General features: G+C 36.9%; 1 protein-coding gene and 1 pseudogene across 1 annotated transcript in view; both read left to right on the top strand.

Moving 5' to 3' along the window:
* METTL24 (methyltransferase like 24) overlaps positions 1-22,134 on the top strand; it is a 95,418-nt gene that overhangs the window by 66,679 nt on the left and 6,605 nt on the right. The gene's annotated exons all lie outside the window — the stretch shown is intronic.
* LOC120610194 (uncharacterized) lies at positions 16,294-16,412 on the top strand (annotated as a pseudogene).

Here is a 22,134-nt window from a genome sequence, read left to right as displayed (position 1 = left end):
ATGTTAAGTATATTCACATTGTTGTGCGTCTAATCTCTAGAATGTTTCTATCTTGCAAAAATAAAACTCTATATGCATTAAACAGTAATTCCTCTCTTCCCCTAGCCCTTGGCAACCACCATTTACTCTCAGTGAATTTAACTACTGTAAGTACCTCATATAAGTGGAATCATATAGTATTTGTCTTTTTATGCCTGGCTTATTTCACTCAGAATAATGTCCTCAAGGTTCATCCATGTCGTAGCATGTGATAGGCATTCCTTCCTTTTTAAGGCTGAATAGTATTCTCTTGTATATGTATATGTATATGTATGTATGTGTGTGTATATGTATATACATATATGCATATGCCACATTTTGTTTATCTATTCATCTGTCAGGACACTTGTGTTGCTCCCACCTCTTGCCCGTTATAAGTAATGCTGCTATGAGTATGGGTGTGTAAATATCTTTCCAAGACCCTGCTTTTAGTTCTTTTAGATATAGACCCAGAAATGAAATTATTGGATCCTATGCTAATTCTATTTTTATTTTTGAAGAACTGCCATACAATTTTTCATAGTGGCTACACCATTTTACATTCCCATGAACAAGATTTAACATGTTGCTAAAAGGACAAAAATGTAATCCTGTAATGAGTGCTACAAAGAAGAAATACCATGTGCTATGGGAATGTTTAATAGAGAAATTCAATCTAACATGCCATTGATTTTTGTATTCCTGATGCCTAGTCCATAGCGGAGACTCAATAAGTGTTTGGCGTGTGGTTGAGTGAGCCATTCAGACCCTTGGTGATTAGACCCCTTCCCTTTGTTTCCTGCTATTCAGCTGCCCTCCATTCTCCAGGGATGGCTCTGGAGAGCAGAGAATGCATTCGTTAATAGATTACTAGCTTTTCCTTGATCGTCTCTAATGATCTCTGGGTGAGATTATGGAAAACATTTTCCCAGTAATGTTCTTTTCTAATTCTGCATATCATCTAATATTCAGAGATTTGAGATATTTACACCAGATATGTCCCTGTCTTTCCTTTGAGGAGAAAAAAAGAAAGATGTAAGATGAAAGTGTAGTGATGTTGGGAAGTAGTGAGTATTCATGGAGAAAATGTTATTTCTATTCTTAGATTACTGCCTCTATTCTCTAAAGAATTTTGTTCTCTAAAGATAGCAAAAGGGCCTCTTGCTCATTTTCTCGTTTGGCTCAAATCAGTAAGATTTTGCTCAATTCCATGCTATTCATAGATATTTTAAATTGAAATTTCATTCTTGAAATTTTTAAAAGGGAATTTCAGATATTTAAAATGCATAAACATTATATTTGGAGACTTAAACTTCTTGTTTCTGGTTTTAGAAAAGAAATCTGTTTATTTGATCCTCAAACCAATGAAAGACGTTTTTATTCTGTCCAATTTTTTATTTTGCTAGCAATTGAGGCAAAGAAAGAGGCTGGTCACAAAAATATTTGGCATTGCTCTTTCCTTAGAAATTTTATTGGTTTTGCTGTTTGCCACGGCATTATTCTTCTGATGAGCTGGAGAGATCCAGTTATCTGTCTAAAATGAGTCCTGAGAGTTTCTCACAGTTGCTCTGATCATAATATTGGCACAGGAGAACAACAACGACATTTTCATAATGCTGTTTTGGGGGCAGGTGGCAAGAATTGAGCCATGTTGCCCAATGAAAGGTCACTGGCTCTCAGCCAAAAAGGCCCTAATACCAACTTTATCATCTGTTAGCTGTGTGATTAGCCCAGGTGAATGAAGCCTTTGGAACTACATTTTATTTTTCTATAAAAGGGAGATGATAATAACTTTTGCATAAGACTTTTGGGATTAAAGACAAAAAGCTCTTTATGTTTCGATACTCGTCAATGTCCTCGGGATCAATCTTTCTTCACTGACAGTCATAAATATAATTGGTGTGCGTTTCGTGTAGTCTCCCTGCTTCATGGCTTTTGTAGAAATCTTGTAATTCAGTCACCTTTTGGGCCTAAGTACTTAAAGTCCCACAGTGACTATATTATTGCAAAATCATTTGAATGGTGAGTATTGATGTTTTTGAGGGTATTTTATATAGCAGTATAATTCTTTAATACTTTTCACTACATTTGCCTTATGACATTGTATTTCCTCTAGGTTGATTTCTTTCTCTTTCTGAAACATTCTCTTTTGGACACACGTTAAGTACAATACCAACTGTTGGTTGAATTAAGTGCTCAGAAATAGTCTGGATAACTAAATTTCCTGACAAAATGAAAGAGGTGCTGTTGCCCATCTGTCTTTATAGTTCCTCTCCTGTGCTGCCTACTGTGTTAAGTAAACACTGCATCTGATGTTCAATGTCTCAATTCAGTTTTTCAACCTCTTGCTCTTCCACTGTTTTCCAACAGATATTCTATGCTTTAACCTAACTAGACAGTTTTACTTCTAACTTGCCTAAACTATCTCACCCCATGTAGCTTCAGCCACAATTTGTTTTATTGCTAACATTTTCTCTGTATTGGAACAAGTCAAAATTTCACCCATCTTTCAAGTCCTGTTTCAAAAAGGGCTGTCTCATCCACAGTGCTGTTCTTAAAACAATTTATTTTAATGTTTTGTACTTCTATGAAAGATATATATATGTTCACTATGGAAAACTGAGATAATAGAGAGCACAGAAAGTAAAAGGACAAAAATTAAAATTGCCTGTAATTCTACCACTAAGATGACTACTATTAATATAGTCTCCTTTCAGATTTTATTTCCCAAAAGTAAATATATTTTAACTAAATTAAAATGGGATCATAATATATATGCTATTTTATAATCTGCCCTTTTGTTATTGGCTTTATTTTTTTAGAGCAGTTTTAGGTTCACAGCAAAATTGAGGGGAAGGTATAGAGATTTCCCATATACCCCATGTCCCTGCACATGCATAGACCCCCCCACATTCAACATCCCCCACCAGAGTGGTATATTTGTTACAACTGATGAACCTACATTGGCACTTCATTTTTACGAAAGACCATGTTTACTTTGTTATATATAATATATATGATATATAAGACATATATGTAAGTGTATATAATCAAATACGGTGTTTATATTATCTTGAACAAACTGTTATCTGTTAGATCAATTTGCCTTCTCTGCACCACAGCAGCTAAGTTTTTATTTTACCTTTATTCCTTCTTTGATGCTCTTCTTTACTTTAAGTAGATCCAAGTTTCTGACCTATATTATTTTTCTTCTAAGGAACTTCTTTTAACATTTCTTGTAAAGCAGGTGTACTGGCAGCAAATTCCCTCAATTTTTGTTTACCTGAAAAAGTTCTATATCTCTTTCACTTTTGAAGGATAATTTTGCAGGATATGGAATTCAGGTCAGTGGTCGCTATTTCTCAACACTTTAAATATTTTACTCCACTCTCTTCTTCCTTGCATGGGTTCTAAAGAGAGGTAGGATGTAGTTCTTATCCTTCTTCCTCTAGAGTAAAGGTTTTTTTTTTTTTTTTTTTCACCTCTGGCTTCTTCAGGTTTTTTTCCCCTATATCTTTAATTTGCTATAGTTTGAAAATGATAGGCATAGGTGTAATTTTTTTTTGGGAGGGGGTGATAGGTATTTATCCTGCTTTGTGTTCTCTGAGTTTCCTGCATCTGTGGTTTAGTGTCTGACATTAATTTTGGGAAATTCTCAGTAATTATTGTTTCAAATATTTCTTCTATTCCTTTCTCTGTTTCTTCTCTTTCTGGTATTCCCTTTATGTGTATATTATACCTTTTGTGGTTGTTTCACAGTTCTTGAATGTTCGATTCTGTGTTTTCTCCCTCAGCTTTTGTTCTCTTCGTTATTCAGTTTTGGCAGTTTCTATTGAGATATCCTCAAGCTCAGAGATTCTTTCCTCTAATGTGTTCTGTCCAGTCTACTACTAAGCTTATCAACATTTCTGTTTCAGTGTTTTTGATCTCTTTGGTACTTTCTTAGGATTTCCATCTCTCTGTTTACATTCCCATCTGTTCTTGGATGCTATCTACTTAACACATTAGAGCCCTTAGCATATTAATCACAGTTGTTTTGAAGTCCCAGTCTGATAGTTCCAACATCCCTGCCATGTCTGATTCTAACACTTAGTCTGTCTGTTTAAATTGTGCGTTTTTTTTGCCATTTGATATGCCTTGTAATTTTTCTTGATAGCCAGACATGAAGTACCATGTAAGAGGAACTGCTGTAAATAGGCCTTTAGTAAAGTGGTGATGGGCAGAGGAGGAGAGCTGTTCTATAGCTTTTTGATCAGTTCTTAGGTTTTTAGTGAGCCTATGCCTGTAGGCTGTGAACTTTGCAAGTTTCTCAGTTTTTTCTTCCTCTTTAGGTGGAACAGGATGGCTAGAGTGGACTGGAGTTGGATGTTCCCCTTCCCTCAGGTCAATTAGGCTTTAAGAATACCCAGATAAGTTAGGCTCCAGTTAACTAGTTTCTCCTGAGGGCAGGCCTTGTTAGGAAAAATGGAGTGCTCTGGCATATTTCAAAATAGTTCCTTTTCCATTCTGCTGCTAGAAACTTCAGGAGATTTTTCTGATATTTACCATGGGAACATGGTGGAATTCCTAGAAGTAAATCTCACAATATTGTGGGGAAACCCCCACCTCATGACTTGGTGCCCCTGGAGGTTTTTAACTCTCAAACTTGTCCACACTATGCCTCCAGCAATTTGTCAATTACAGTTCAGGTTTTTCTGCCCAGGCACCAGTTCCTGCCCTGGTTTTTATTCCTGAGTCTCTGCTTTGGGAAGCCAAGACTCTGTGTGTTCTCCCACTATTTCCTGTCTCTCAAATCTTGGGGGCAGTGGCTTGCCCTCTGTCCTTTCCTCTCATAAGGATCTAAGACAAGTTGTTGATTTTTCAGTCTGTTCAGCTTTTTACTTGTTAGGCTGCAGTGGTGACTGCCAAGCTCCTTACATGTGGAACTGGAAACCAGATGTTCATTTGCCCTTTTTTAAATGTAAAATACCTTGAACATTTTTACATATTATTAAACTTTTCATCTAGATATATTGCAGCATTGTTTGTAATGGCAAAATTCTGGAAACAATATAATTGTCCTTTAATAGGGGACTGAATAAATGAAATAAATTTAAAACTCATACAGTTGTATAATCTGTGACTAAAAAAGAAGATGCTATAGATCTATATTTTGCTGATTTGGAAAGATTGCCAAGATAAATGGTCAAGGGCCCAAAAGAAGGTGCCAAACAGTGGGTATAGTGTGACACCCACTATTTGAGTAAAAATATATGTTTGAGTATGTACTTTAAAATGGTGTTGTCTTTGGGTAAAAGTACTAGGGATTCTGGGGTGAGAGAAAGACATTTCACTGTCTGTCCTTTTTTTTTTTTTTTTTATCATGTGTATTTTATACTTTTCCCGAAACATCTTATGAAATACCCATCTGCAATGTAATTTTTAAGAGTTGCATATATTCTTAGTGAATGGATGTATTGTAGCTCATTTAACCACTCTCAAAATCTTAGTCCTGTAGATTATTTCCACTTTTTAACTACCATAAAGTGTGCAGTCTTAAGTCTTTTCATACGCATTGCTAAATTATCCTCAAGAGAGGTGGCATCATTTACTTTACTGGGATTCTTCTAGTAAATGTGATTGCTTACTTCTTTGAATTTACATAAAGTTTTCTTTGCACGGCTTTATGGAATGTAGCTAGTTCCTTGTATCATAATTATCTGGGTACTTAGTGTATCTTTGTGATACATTATGTATCTCTCCAAAATTCCTGAGATGGTGACTTTATCATATTCAACTATTCTCCATTGCAGCACACAGCACAGTGCCTAGCCCATGTGAAATATGTAGTAAATAAATACAGGTGCAATGAAATGAGTTAGTTTCACACTGTAGGGAGCATTTTTATAAAATGATAGTAGTGAAACTTGGTCAGCTGGCTGAGCATCCTGAAATCATAGCCTTATATATAGACCACTATACTCTTTGTAGAACATCATGAAATACTAGTATCTGTAATTTAATGATTCTACTTAGGGACAATTTTACCAGAAAAAACATGATTATTTATATGTATGTACCATAAAGTCGCAACAAAGATCATGTGTAATCAGGCTGTAGGACTAAGCAAGATCGACTACTTCAGGTTTCCCCATTAATAATTGGTTGTCACCTCTCATTTATTTTTCTCCTATTGGCCCTTGGTGGCAGATAATTAGCCGACAGTATGAAGGCCTAAGAAACACTGATGAGTTTCGTCATGTGAGAAATTACCTTGATGCAACGTAGCTTCCAAATATATACTGTCAGGCAAGCCATCCCATCGGTTATGGATCACAAGATGCTTGAATTACATGGTTTATTGAATCAATTTAAAATACACAGTGAGAAGTAAGGGGAAAGAGATGGAGAAAGTATATGTACTTAAGGTTGGGTACAAGAGAGATAGGAGCACACAGCATGAGTCCTGGTCTGTCTCCGTCCCTCTCTCCCTTTCCTTCCTCTTCCTCTTCTCTCAGCTTCTCCACTTTTTTCCTCTCTCATCAGCCTTCCCTGCTGCTGATGTGGTTAAGAGGAACAGATTTGAGGTTTGGAGCAAGAATGCTCAGTTGGAGAGACACAGGGAGAAGTATGTCTGGCCACCATTGTAAGCTCACCAGTTGGTCTGTGAGCTGCTATGGGTTTTATCTGGCAGAATATCTGTGGGGCCAGAATGGATGTAACCAATTGGTGGCCAATTTAAGACCTCATAAATACTGAGTGACGTGCATGCCTCATGTATATTTAATGTCTAGTGACAATTTTAGTGTTTACTTAGCTATTCTATCCCTTTGTATGTTCGGCACTTGAATGGACTACTTATTTGTGCCTAATGTCTCATAAATTACTTATCTATGCTTAACACATCCTACAAGTTTTACCTATCCCATTTGATTTCTCATTTTTGACAGCAAAGTTGAATATTCTCAAAAAAGACAAAAATGTACATTACTAATTTAAAACCTAAAATTGATAAGATTATGTTAACTTTGTTTTTACCATTTATCCAACACCTCCACCCAGTGTTCCCCAGGAGCCTAAAATAGCCATTAATACACCCTACTTAATAGAGTGAGCAAAGTGAGATATTTGACAATCCTGTAAAGTCATTCTGAATTTCACTCCTATACTGCAGTGATTAGTTGTAGAAGATAGTACTGGGAATGAACTTACCTTAGGACTTTCCCTGGAAATTTTTTCATGGAAAAAAAGATTTCTCATATAAATCTGTTCTTTTATTAGTCAACTCTCTTAAAATTAATCTGCAGAAAAATTATTTGGGCATATTTTAAAGCCCCACAGTGCCCAAGACAGTGCTTTATGACAAGTAGGAATATTTCTTCTGTGATTAAGTTCTGGTTAATTGAGATTTTGATGTTCAACTGATGGCTATCATCTCAGAGAATATGTATTTGAGGTACAAAGTCTCTGGTCTCAGGAGCAGGACAGCCAGGATCTTAAAATTTCATGGAAAATCGAACTCACTAAATCACATATTATCCCCTCTGTAGCCATTAGTCTCAGTTTCTTCCCCTGATCTAGATTGTAGCACAATCTGTTTCAAAGAGGAAATGAAAAGATGAAGTTTAGCCTCATCTAGCTTCCTTGTAAAAAATGATAATGTGTAGAGAAGCTAAAAGCATTAGCAAGGAACGTAACCAGAAGGAATATCCTACTCACTGGAGAGTCAGCTCTCAGAATGCCCTTTATTCATTTAACAACACAAGGGAGCCAGAAATGAAAGACTCAGCGCATTCAGTGAAATAATTACTTTGGCCTGACTGAATTACAGGAAGTAGAAAGGATAGGGATTTGGCCAGCAGTATTGTTTTTATATAAAACAAACATGCTAATGTCATTGATGGCACTTTTAATAAACCTCCCCATGATAGTTACCCTAACTTTTCTTACTCAAGATTGGACCTATAGCAGGGAAAAGTTGAAGAAAATGTATCATGTACAGAAAGCCAAATATATTACTTTTGCTTCTTACATATTTTGTTATCAAGAATGTTCTTTTATTAACACTTAGGAGAAAGTCAGAATAATTTTGCATGGCTTAGTCCAGAATAGAATATTTCTATTTGTATTTTTTGACATACTGAGATAAGCATGCTTAATCAAGACGAATTCATTTATTTGTAAGAAGACTCCACATTCAGTAATCAAAATGAAGATAAGATATTATGGATAAAAACATCTCCTGTTTAAGTAGGAGAATGTTAACGTATCAGGACAGCAAGAGATATTAAAGGAGCTTTAGCTTTCTATAACATTTTCCTGATAAAGATCTCAAAACTATAACTTAAAGTGCATCTTTGAGGGGATTTTCCATTTAGAATGAATTTTTGAGGGGCTTTTCCATTTAGAGAATTTAACAATCATAAATATAATATGGAGTAGCAATTTCTAAGAAATTATTGGATAGCAAAGGATAAAGGAATCCTGTTCCCTAGGCAACCACGTGGAGGGCTATAACATCCCTCAAGCTCCTAAAATGAAGTTTAAAGTTGCTACTATTTTTGCTTTTGGCTTCCTCTGAAAATGGTTTTTATCCCTTGAAATTATTTTTTTATATAACGAAGTTTGAGCTCTTTCCAACTCTTCTCTCTATAACATTAGTCTTGTATGTAACAGCTTCTCTATCCTTTGATCTCAGCATGTGTGGCTATAAGAGGAATGACCACCCTGGAAATAAGATCAAATTGGGGATAGAAACTGATATCATGAGAAGCGAGGGTGGAGCAGAGACATTTTCAGCTCCTCAGTAGGCTTCCATAATTTCAGGAAGAAAAGTGCTCTGGGGTTTTCGGATTCACTCAATCTTCTGTAATTTTTTTTTTTTTAAGCTAATATAGGAATCTCAGCTTCTTCAGGGGAAAAACATTTTAAATAGAAAGAAAATGGTGGGAGGGTGCATTTCTGATTCTTTCAGTAGGCTTTTTGTATGAGTTCCCAGGGCCAGCTATTTAGGCATTGTATCTCCTATGTGGTTGCCCCAATATTGACACCTCTCTTAAATCTTTTTCTCTTTGCTCTCCTTGCCCTAATTCTATTTATTTTTTTAACTCTTTTCACTAGTCCAAAAGTGTATCCCTTGAGCAACTGTGATCTTCTGAACACCACCTCTCTAAGGAAGGCACAATGGGAAGATCCTGCAGGCATGCCAGGTGTGGGCAACATTTCAGAAATGGGGGATCTGGTTGCTGACACTCTCTCTTCCATCTTGGGGCTGGTGGTATATACTGATTCAGGAAGTCCATGGGGGTTTCTGGAAGGCCTTCCAATGAAAATAACTCTTTAGTATATCCTGCTGGTTAGATTCATTTGAGCTAATTAGCTAATATTTAAAAAATATTTCTCTCTGGAAGACTGAGCTTATTCTTGAGGTGTCTCATGATACTTGAGCATCAACTACTTAAGTTATATAATCTTGTTTGTTTCTTAGGCAGGTGTCTCATGATACTTGGCTGAGGGAATGGAAGTTCGCTGAGGTGGAAAAGGGAAAAATTTTGTGTATGGCTCAGTATACATTCTATAATAAGGAGCTTTGGCCAGCCAGAGGGCATCTGAGACTGACTACTGTGAGTGTAAAGTCATGGGAGGTGAGAGAGAAGGCAGAAGGAAGGTGGAAAGGAGAAACTCTTGGGTATGGTTTGCCTTCTTTGCCGTTTGGGTTGAGGCTGTGGAGGTGCCCACCCACAGAGTTTCATGGCCTGCTTTCCTTGTACAGCTCAGCCAGGTTTTTAATGTTTCTTATACACTAACAACTCAAATATTTCAAATATAGATGAAGATGAGAGATTGGATTTTTGTTGTTGTTCGCTTTTGCTGAATGCTATTAAATACTCTTTAGGTATTCAGTAGACCCTTTCTGAGGACCTCCTATACATCAAGAACTCAGCCAATGACAAGGAAATAGTGATGTGGGTCTTCGCTCTCAAAAACATCACGATCTATAGGAGCAGACAAACATTTGTATAAAAATTATATAGGAATGTAGTAAGTACTAGCATAAGAAATGCAGGAGAGTAGTAGCTCTTTTTTTCATTGGGGGTCAGGGAAGTAGCACAGAAGAGATATTTTGTCTGGCTCTTAGAAGTTGAATGAGATTCTATTAGAGATAGAAGGGAAATAGTAAATGCAAGGGCATAGATGTGAGAAAGAGTCGTAAATTCCAAAAAGGGTAAAAAAAAATTCAGAGCGTCTGGCACAAAAGGTGATTTGTGGATAGAGTAGGATCATGAAGCAAAAAGGGGAGGAAAGGACCAGGCTGGGAGGGGCCTGGTGAGCTTTCTAAGGGAGTTTGGATTTCATTTTGTTATCTGCAGGGAGCCAGCAGAGGCCTTCAAACAAGGGGCCTAACTAATTAGGTTTTACATTTGGTAGATAATTCTGGAAACATTGTGGGAGGCAGACGATTCAATGCCAAGATCTCTTGAGAGTAGACGTAGTTCGTTAGAAATATTGGGTGAGCAAGCATTAAAAAGATTGATAAGAGCCAGTGTTGGTGAAGGTGACATTAGTCAGCCTTGGCATTTTAGCAATAGCTATCATATCTATCATATCAAGCTCTACCAAAATTTAACATGCGGGTAAAAATAAGGGACTTCTACTTTTTGTTTTATACGTTTATTTCTGTTGCATTTTTACAACCAATTTTTTAATAAAACAAGTTTATTTTTGAAAAAAAATCAAATCTCAGTGGAATCAAATGAAAGCTATGCCATCAAACATTTTAGAGCTCTATTTAATAATTCATTTTAAAAAGAAATACTTATTACTAAAACCTTTTAAAGTTCCTCTGGGGCTTGTTATAAAAAATTTGAACTGGGTTTTTGTCTATGAAGAAAACAGAAATATGCCACATTCCCCACAAACAATGAAAGCTGTTTTTGCACTATCAGCAACTTATTATTTTCCTCCAGGGATCTAGTTAATCCAAATTTTAGATAACTCAAAATAAAATTTGATATTTAGCTATGAACTGTGCACTTATAATTGCTTTTGAATGGGTTTTAGAAATTACCCCATAGATAGATAACTGAGAACTGATTTTTAAAAAATATATGTAGACTATATAGATGTTTCACATACACTATGGACTCTCTTGATGATCCTTCCTTGGAAACTGTTTTTTCAAGTTCAAATGTGCGTCTGGGTGACAATTTCCAACACATAGATTGAGAAACTCACAATTGAAATCATCTAGTTCACTATACTCGGTTTTTTTGGAAACAACGAACTGAAAATGTATGCTCTTAACTAAAGATATTAAGAAGCTGTTTTCAGCACGAATTCATTAGTTAAGCATTCAGTTACTAAGGAATTCAATCAAATTTGGCAACTCACTTCAGAAGCAAGATGTTGCTGCTTTTTCTCCCTCATGAAAAAGAAGACAATTAGAACACATTTGTCTCTGTTTAGACATTTATGGAAAACACTGGTATGAAGATTATTAGTAACTGAAGGAACTTAAACTGGCTAGCATAATGTCTTCTTTTTTTTTTTAGGCGAGGCAACCCTTGGTTGACCTCACAGATTGCAAGGAACTTGTCAGCTTACAATCCCTTATTTATTTTATTTTATTTTATTTTTTACGCCTACAGCACCTGCTCTTTCTAGGTGGTCTTCCATCCAAGTACTAACCAGGCCCAACCCTGCTTAGCTTCCGAGATCAGGCTTGTTCTGGGTAGCATGGCCGTGGATGCTAGCATAATGTCTTCTAAGAGATTTGGCTTTCCAGGAAGTTCAAATGTTATTACATCTGTGAGGTAAAGGTTAGCATTCTATTTAGCATGATTCAGTGCAATTCTTAGTGTCTGAAAAAATATCTGGCTGACACCACCCACCCCCTGAAATATAGAGCATCCACTTTAGGAAAGGTGTTCGTGGTGACAGGTAAACAATGGACTGACTGCAAAGCACTGTACGTGGTGTATGCATGTTAGGAAAACTGCACCCTACCCTTTGTTTCTACTGGGAAAACAAAAACAAAAACTGGAAAACTCCACCAGCTCCAATAAAACTGCATTGCCTATGGCTGAAGCCTGCCAGGCATCAGCCATTTTTTTAAAAGGAGGAAGATGAATAAGATTATAGAGAATCCTAGGAGCCTCAATTTAAAAATTATGAAAGCAACTACCACTAGAATCAAACAAGATGATGAAGTCTCTGGTTGACAACTCATAAAACTTTCATGATCACCTCCGCTCTCTCTGTTCTGGGCCAACACACAGACTTAAAATAAAAATCCATTATAGGTGTTGATCTCTTTGATTCAGTTAGTAGTACATGAGTTTGGACGATTTTCAAAGATAATCGTCTGCCAAATCTCCCACACGTCAATTCATATTGAACGCAGTAGTAACGGTATCTTTTCTCTCTGTTGGGGAGGCCATTCTACTTTTCTCGTTGTCAGACTGAGGAATAAGAAAGGTTTTAGGGTAGCTGGAGAGGAGAAATCTCAGCAGAAGTCCTCTACGAGGTGCACAGCACTTGGAGGACAAGTTGAGTCTCACTTCCCCCCTCCTCCTCCTTCATATACTCTTCTTTTGCCACCTCTTTGTCAAACGAAGGAGGCTCTTACACACTTTTATCATGATAAATGTTTAAATGATTCCTTCACTCCTTTGTACGTACTGTATCCCTTCTTTTCTTTTGAATGTGCAATCCTCCCTGCTTGTGCAATATAGAGATTGCCAGGTATAAGTCAAGACATGTTGTGAAACGTGAAAAAACCACAAACTTTTCACTAAATTCTTATTAGTGTGAAAATAATTACATTTCATATTTTTCAAGAAGGTCAGCTCTCAACTTGTCATGTAGGGTAAATTAAGTGGGGGCATCTTCACTACTATAGGATCAAAAAGTCCCAGGATGACCTACTAAATTACACTTAAGAAAAACCTGGACTGTTTGCAACCATCTCTAGAATGTTCTAGTCAAGATGTTGAAATGATCTTTGCCTGAAGAATAAGGAAGCCATACGTGTGTATTAAGCAGATGGACTTTTAAAGTGAAAAAACAATAAAAAACACCCACTAGAAACAATTTCAGAATTATATATGCTGTTTAATCTCAGTTATTTTCTAAGGTAGATAAAATACTGCAAAAAATATAACAAAAATGTTAATAGTCGTTTCTTCTTGGGACTGAGATTTTGGACATTTTTAAATTCTCCTCTATAACTTTTTTGTACTTTCTCAATTATTAACAAATCCATGTCTTATTTTTTATAAACAGAAACAAACAGCATCCCAAATTGTTGTCCCCTAAATAGGGAATGGAGAGGACTGGGGTGGGGTTGAATGTCAGGTGTTTGTTTCTTTTTCTTTTTTTTTTTAATTAATTAATTTAGTTTTGTATGGTGACAATGGTTAACGAAATCCAATAAATTTCATCTGTACACTTTAGCAGTAAGGCATCTACATGTTTACACTGTGTGTTCACCTTCCGTAGTTAAATTTCCTTCTGTTACCACATATTTGACCCCTTTTACCCTGTCTAGCCCCGACCCCCACTCCCCTACCCTCTGGAGGTATTCGTTTCTATGTTAGGGCTCAAATAAATTTTTTTTTTGACAATTTAACAGGTAGTACGGTGTTTCTGTAGACCTGGTCCCTTCCAATTGGACCTGAGCATGAAATTAGGAATTAAAGGGAATACATAATCCATTTTTTGGTGTGGAGGGAATGAATTAGTGGGAGGAAACCCTTCTTTAGCAGGAACTGGGGCCTTGTGGCAGTTCTTCTAGCCTCCACAGATGCAAAAGCTGGTTTTCTTCTTATTCTGTATTCGTATTAATTTGCATGAAACTTTATAAAATATAAAGTGGCAAAAAAATGTCCCAGCCCCAAATTATGTTTTTTTTTTTTGGTTATGGGGAAGCTCCGAACTGACTAAAAATGACAATGTTATTATTTTAGAAAAAGTGCATGGAACAAAGGGAAGAAGGCACTAGTTTCAATGATAAAATAAGCTACAACTGCTAAATGTGTGTGTCATGTCTGAGGGCAGACCTGACTGCTGCCTGTCATGCCCAAGAAGGGCAACAAGTGGGCCATGCACATGCTAGGAGCTCAACAAGGCTTATTAAATACATACTTCACATTTGCCTTCCTCCTGTCTGTCAGTTTTGCAAAATCCAGAAACCCTTGACAATGTCATATTTTGTGCTTGGATCCCTTATATACCGTCAGAGTCTAACAGGGTATTAAGAAGCCTGTTTTAAAGTCAGACCAGTTAGAATCCTGATTCTATGACTGGATAGCTGTGTGACCTGGGTTAGTTGGTTGACTTCTCTGAATCTCAGGTTTCTATGGAAACTGCTTGGATTTGGTTTTGGCTTCACCTCTCACAAGCTGTGTGACCTACCTAGGCCTCAGTTTTCCCAGCTGTAACATAAGGATAATAAAACATTTGTTTTTTGGGGGGATTAATTGGGGCATTGCATGTAAAGTGCTCAGCATGCTGCTTGGCTGGGCACATACCAAGTGCTTAATTAAAGTTGGCTATTTTTTTTTTTATTATAGTAGATACAAGATAAAAAATATATCGTGTTCTGAAGGATGGCACATCTGAAGCAAATGTTAACGGCTTTAAGCAATATCCACTGAGAGCCAATGAATGGTTATTTCCATAAGTCATTGTCTTAATATGTTCCCTCGAATGAGGTTTTTAGGTATCATCTATATTTGAATATCTAGTACATTCCTTTGAGTACTGCATGAGTGATATCTATATGTGGTAGTTGGTACTGCTCTTTTTGTGTATAAAGTTTTTTTCTCCTCTCATTATAATTGCTACATAAATTTAACAGGAGGTTCAAAACTGATACTGCTTGTATTTTTTTCTTGCAGGTTTTTTTTTTAAACTCTTTTCATTCCCCCCACCCCTTTTTTTCCTGGCTTTTAGCCATACATCTGTATATAGTTTGCTTTCACTTAATCTTCTCTTTTCTCTTGGATTGAAACTTATGCATATGTCTTGATTATAAGCAGAAGTGATTTTACTTAATTCTGTATTTTATAATCTTGTATTTTTTTTTCTTAAGGAAGGTTCTTGAATTAAATAAACTTCAAGCTCCACAAAGCCAGGATCTGCCCCAATTATGTTTCATTTGTTTCTTAGATGGAAGACCTGACACATTCAACTTAAAATTGTCTAAAGTGAATGTTGTTATGGGAGTATATGAGACTAAAGATATCTTTATTTTCTTGCTCCGCTTGGGGACTGACTGAATTTTGCTTTGCTTCTTCAAGAAGCATCTATGCTTTCAATAAAAATATACAGACATGTAGGATTCACTGAATGGTCAAAATAATGTCAGTATCTGGCTTCTTAAGTATATACTAGAATTTCAAATGTATGGAATAGATAAAGAAGAGAGCTAACTTCATTAATGCGATGCCTCAAACCTAGCTTTTGCAGGCTAAAGGAACTAAGTGTGATTTTACAGCACCATTTTGTGAATGCGTTATAAATTTCTGGGCTCAGAGAGGAAGGGAGGGTACAGTGTGGTGGTCGTGAGAATTCTGGCAGGAAAAGCATTGCTGTCGTTCTGGGACAAAGGAGGAGGCGGCAAGAAAGAAATATGTAGGGAATATAAAGGAAGGGTATGGATCCTAGAATTAGAAAGTTGCTTACCATTTCAGGAAGTGCTGAATAAGAGCAGTAAACCTTTAAGAGGAGACTTAAACCTCCACTAGGTGTGGGTTGCTGGTCTGTTGCACTGGCACTACTTCTTCACAGAAGGCTTCAACTCTGAATAACTTTTTAAATACGGACACCACTCTTTATAAAGTAGCTAAGAATGCTAGAATCCGTTGAATGTATTTAAAATAAAGTTGAGTTACAATGAAAAAATTATAGTGGATTTAACAATAGAAACATTTTCTTTTTTTCACATAAGAGATGTCTAGAGGTAAGTAGTACACATCTTGTATACAGACTCCAAAGTCATCAGTGATCCAAGCTAACCTAGCTCTCCTCTCTTCCATCCCTAGAGTGTAATCCTTCTCCTCGTGGTCTAGTATTGTTGCTACAGCTCCAGCCATCACATTCTCATTCCAGGCCAAGGGATGGAGGAAGCATTAAGTAGAGTTTTTAAAGGAACTTTCCTGGAAATCCTACATGATACTTTACTTATATCTTATTGGTCAGATTTTAGACATATAGCCACTTGACCATAAGAAAGACTAGGAAATATATTTTTTTATCTGGGCAGCAATTCGATCAGTTAGAAATCAGGATTTTGTATATGGCCATGCCACCCCGAACAAGCCCAATCCCATCTGATCTCGGAAGCTAAGTAGGGTCTGGCCTGGTTAGTACTTGGATGGGAGACCACCTAGGATGACCAGGTGCTGTAAGCATGTAAAAAAAAAGAAGGAGGAGGAGGAGGAAGAAGAAGAGGAGGAAGAAGAAGAAGAAGTAGTAGTAGTAGTGATAGTCAGGATTTTGTTAAGTATTGAGAAAGAAGGAAGAATGGATATGTGGGCAAGTGACACCTCTGCCATGCTAAATTTGCCTTTAAACTAAATAGTAGTATATGTTGCTATTTTTCTCTATTAAAAGCAAAGCATTTTATAGGATCTGAATTTGTTTTAATGTGCTTAGTGGTGAGTGGTATTGATCAGAAGTAAATTTAGAAAACACCAGATTGTGCTTTTCTGGATACTTGTGGTACAAAGAAATTCTTGGAATAGAGGGATATTGGAAAAAGAAAGGAATCACGTTTCTTTCTCAAGTATTGTAGCAGTCCTTAAATGGAACCCTTTGCTAGTCTTTAAGTTTCAAGGAGAATGAAGCTTAGACTTGTAGACTTGCCTCAAAGCTCTGTGTATGTGTGTGTGTGTATCTAAGACTCAGAGCATGGAAGTGATGTAGGAGATGTAGAATATCTGCTACAAATTATTAAATTTGTGATTTGAGGCAAGTCGTTTAGCCTCTTTAGGCCTCAGTTTTCCTTGTCTATAAAATGAGGAAGTTGGACCAGATGTTTACAAAGTCCCTACTGGCGCCAATCTCCCATAACCTGGAAGCTTGGGAGTCCATCGAACCATCTTCTGGTTCACCCATCCATCTGTCCACCTGTCTGTCTCTCCATTTGTCTGTCCATCCACTCATCCACCTATCAACTATTTTTGATAGTGCCTGGCAGCGTGCTAGAAGCTAGGGATTCAAAAATAAATACCTTATTATCCTTCGTGGAGTGGATAGATAGTCCAGTCTAGGGCACATGGTATATACCTTTCATGCCTTTTGTCAGATGGAAATGCAGTTGAAGAACTGTTTTCACTTTCATCTACCAGTGTTCTGTATAGAGATAGTTTTTGGCTATCATGTTTGAAATACCTCTATATATTTCTTGTACCAAATTTTAATTCTTCCCCTGAGTCATTGCTCAAAACATAGCTGCTATGGTACAGAGAAGGCAAATTTCAGTATTAGCTTAAACAAGGTAATCTTAATTGGGGTGGGGCGGGGGATGACCCAATTAAGACCTCATTGAGAATTGGTGAAAATAATAGCAGCTAACACCAGTGGAGCATATAACTGTGTTAAGTACCTTATGTGCATTTCTTCTTTAACCTAAAGACAGCCCTGTGGTAGCCCGGCTGTTTTCCTCTGAGCTACTTAAAGGCTAAACAACCTACCCAGGCCCATGTGATGAGACAATTGACCCCAGAGCCAAGATCTCAGTGACTACAGTGTTCTTGGAAAAGTACTCATGAGCATAAACACACATTTTTGCACACAGTTCCAGGGAACACAAACCTCACCGACACAAACCTCATCGACACCGACCTAACTGTATGCCAATTAAGAAAATGGCTGGTGTTAGAAAACAACCATATACCTTCTGCATCTGCTCATGAAAAGGGGTGGAGGACCTGACGTGTGCTGAGGCTGAGACTCCTGTGCACACACACCATAGAAAGCTCACCCAGTGTCATCAGCCAAGTCCACTGGTTCTCAGAATGTGGTCATTGGACCCCCAGCATCACCATCAGTTGGGTTCCTGCCTCCAGATCTCCTGAACCAAAAGCTGTGTTCAGAAGCCCTCCAGCTGATTCTGATGAATGTGACAATCTGAAGCAGCACTGTCCAGCAGAACTTTGTGTGACGATGGAAATGTCCTCCAGCTGCACTGCCCTGTATAGTAGCCACTAGCACTTGAGCTCTTGAAATGTGGCAGAAGAAATGAAATTTTCATTTTATTTGATTTTTAATTAATTAATTAAAAATAAATGGCCACGCATGGCGAGTGACTATTGTATAGAATAGCACAGCTCAACTCCATATCCCTAAACATTCCTATTCTTCTACAGCCGAACGATTCACTGCATTAGACACTACACGACAAAACAAAAAAGTGAATGTTATACATAGACTTATATCTTGATGTTATCTAGTTTCTTATTCCAGTATTACTATCATTTAACTAGAAAATGTTTGGGACGGGAGCCTTGCAGTTTAATGCTAGTGAAATATTCCATAAGAAAAAACAATTTGCATATATTTCCAAGTCTTGTCAAAATTATGGTAAATAGCTCCTTCTTAGATAATTTTCTCTTCTTTAGTTCCTGAGGGTTTTTGAACAAGGATTTTTGAATAACCTCAACAACACAAATTTCTTAAAGAAAATGAAATTCAGCCTGTATTTAAAGCACAATCTTGGTGCTCTGTATGCTGGCGGAGAGGAGAGGTGGTGACCAGAGGAAATTGTTGGTGTCCCCCACAGAGAAAGTAGCATGAATAAAGGAACGAGGGCAGGACATTTCGTGGCATTTTGAGGACTAGCAAAGAATTGCATTTGGCTAAAGTGTAGGATTCATAAAGTATTGACAATCCAGACCCTGACACCATTTGTGCAGAGTGGGATGATGGAATCCATAGCTACCCTCATTTCTAACTCCCAACCTTTGATTCCTCTCTCCTCTCTTTCAATCAGTGGGGTCTTAAGAAAGATGATCATGGTGCTAGAGGTGGAGGGAAAGAAAAGAGGAGCCAGGTGTACAATATTACAGAGTTAGAATGGACAGGACTTATTATCTGATGGGATATTACACTGACTGCCTGTCAGGAGCCCTCAAAGAGAAGTTAGGTCTTACCCTGAAGGAACTTACAGCCCAAGTAAGGGAAGGGACTCAGCAGACATGTCAACAAATGAGTGGAAACCATGTTACATATTTCCCGAGAAGTCAATACAGGGTCTAGAAATGGAAGACATCAAGGGGACCCTGACGTACAGCACACACCCTGAGTCCTCTTACTCTTCCCTCATCTCTTCTCGTTTCTGGCTTCTAACATTGGACTTCGCTCACTGCTAATCCTTTCATAATTTCACACCAGAACAGTGTTATATGTTTACTCATATTTCAGTTTATTAAAAAAATAACTAAATAATGAGTTTATTTTGTGTCCTCCTAAAATTGCTTTTTGCATTTTGGGGCATATTTTATATAGCTTAAGTCACACTGCTGGCCTCATCATGATCTGCAATTGATTCAGTCTTATGTCTAAGGCCTTCTATTGAACCTCAAGAACATATCTGGCTGAAAAACATTTTATTTGGGTATTTACTCGGTCATTTATTTGTTTATACATTTGTTCGTGTAGGAATAGTTTATATGTCTATGTTTTATGTCTCATCTCTTTCTGGAAATACTTGAGAATGCTTGCATAAATATGATTAGGCTAGAAAGATAAATTAACCAGTTGATGTAGCTTTAAGGCACAAGGTTCTGATCTAAGTTCAGAAACAGGCATATGGTTTTCAGCTACTTAGGAAAGTGGGCTAGAAATAAAGAAATAAAGCAGCTGCCTGGCACTGTCCTTGGTCCTGCCACTGCCTTCCTACCTGACTCTGCCCTTGGCCTGGACCCTTGCTGCCACCTCAATCCTGCCTAAATTTGCACTGCTTTTGATTCCTTGCTGTTGCATGTCACTGATAGTCCTGCTGACTGCTGACTTCTTGTCACCAGCTCACCCATTATCTGTCTCTGACCTGGGTTTCTGAAGTTATGTATTACATCACCTCACCCAGCCCAGAAAATTCTTGCTCAGCAGGCTCAGGTTGGATTCTTTAGAATAGGCTGGAGATCTGGCAAAAAAGTCTTTGTTTATAAATATTTTCCTTATTGTCTTTTAAATTCATCTGGTATCATTGTTCCCTGCTGAAGTTATTTCTGTGAGATGATTACTTCATAAAACTTATTTTATTATTAGTTCAGAATTGGTTCTACATTAGCTTAGAGTGACCTTTTAATGTTTTTCATTATATGCAAGGCAAAGCCTTATCTTCTTTTCCCTGGTGTTAGCAGAAATCTTGTAATGTTACATTTCTGCCAGCTGACAGTGATAATTGAGCCTGATTTAGTATATGTAAAGTCTAAGGCTCTTAAAGAGACTTTTAATCCTTTTGTTCATTTAAGATAGATTAATTTCTTCTATTTTTCTACAAGAACATGATCCTCTTTCTAATGTGTGCAGCTTTTAGTTTTGTAGGTACAGATACATGTTATCTTGCTTTAAGCAGACAATATATAAAAGCCTGGATTGACACTACTTTAATAATTAAAAATGACTTTTCATAACTAAACTGAAAAGCAGGAAGCAGCTGTATTGATACAATTATTTTAAAATTATGATTGACTATCGACCCAGACTGAATGGATATAGAGACTGAATGTAGCTCGATTTGTTGGGGTGGTAGAAAATTGATGATAATCTAATTTTAAAAATTCACAAAATAACTAGATGAGTGATCAAATAAATAATAATTTCAAAAATATGAGCCCAATTACAGAACTCAATTTTCATACTTTTTTCAGCAATTTATCTTTTTAAAAATGTGAGATGTGTCTATAAATGTCATCGAGTGCATGATTCTGGACCCAAAACCAGACAGCTGATATTGAGGCAAGCAGCTGTGTTTGCAAGTCAATTATGGCCTGAATGGGAAGTCTCTTGCTCTGTGTTAGTGGAATGATAAGCTGGATGGTTAATATTGATGTTTTATTGGTGTTACTCATGTAGCTTTGGCTCTTAGCCAGGGATTTTGATTAATATAATGGTTAATCAGCTTTATAACTGATGGTAATAGGAAATTTTAAGCTTTAATACACATTTCTCAGGTGGAAAAAGAATCTATATTCTTTTAAAGATTTAACTTAGAACAATAGATAAAGCATTTTTTATTAAAATGTTTTAAATAAAAAGTTATATAAAGACAATTTAACATGCAGTTAGTTAAAATTGATTTGTCTTGTTTTCTCTTTCTTTCTTTAAGTGGCATAAAGGCTTTTGTCTCATCTAGTGAATCGTTCAGACCTAAAGGCATAGCTATGTTTGGGAATGTCCTAGAGTGTCATATGGCTTTGGGGTGGGAAAATAAATGGATGTTAATTGGGCTGGTGACAGTGAGGAGCCTCTTGTGGTGCATCTGCACAGGGCTCCCAGCCTTAGCACAACTTGGTTTGTCCTGTTTCTCAAGAGCAAAGACAGGAAGAGGCTATAGGTTAGTAAAATTATTAAACTTTATAAATTGTGTCTATCCTTTGCACCTGCTACTCTACTTCTGGGAGTATTCTTATTCTAAGCAAATAATAGAACACACTTAAACATTTAGCTACAAGTTGTTGATCATATCAGTTTATAATATCCAAAAAGAACCTAAATGTCCATCAGAAGGAGAATTGGTTAAGTAAATTAAACCAAGGTAAGTCATTAAAAAACAAGTTATAGATGAAAGCTTTCAAACGTTTTTTCTTAAGCAGGAAAGCTCTTTTTCAAGCAAAAATTTGTGAGGGATTCTAAATATATAAAAAAGAGAATCCAGGTAACTTTTGGGGCCTCACCCACATTCCCCCTCCCTCCTGAGGGGCCCTCAGTCACCTCTGTCTCATTCTTAAGAAAGCTCCAAGAGACACTTTGAGAGAATACTTCAGATGAAAATTTAATCGCCTGCTAGGATATTCATGGTCTGTTACATCGAAAAGCAGATTTGAAAATACAGTGTAATTCTAATTTCATAAGCAACATGTGTGTTTGAATTATGTCTGTGCATGCTGTAATCTTGGAGATGTGTAT

The sequence above is a fragment of the Pteropus medius genome, unplaced genomic scaffold (genome assembly GCF_902729225.1).
Source record: "Pteropus medius unplaced genomic scaffold, Ma_sr-lr_union100, whole genome shotgun sequence".
Lineage (NCBI taxonomy): Eukaryota > Metazoa > Chordata > Mammalia > Chiroptera > Pteropodidae > Pteropus > Pteropus medius.
This window is presented reverse-complemented; position numbering and strand designations above follow the sequence as displayed.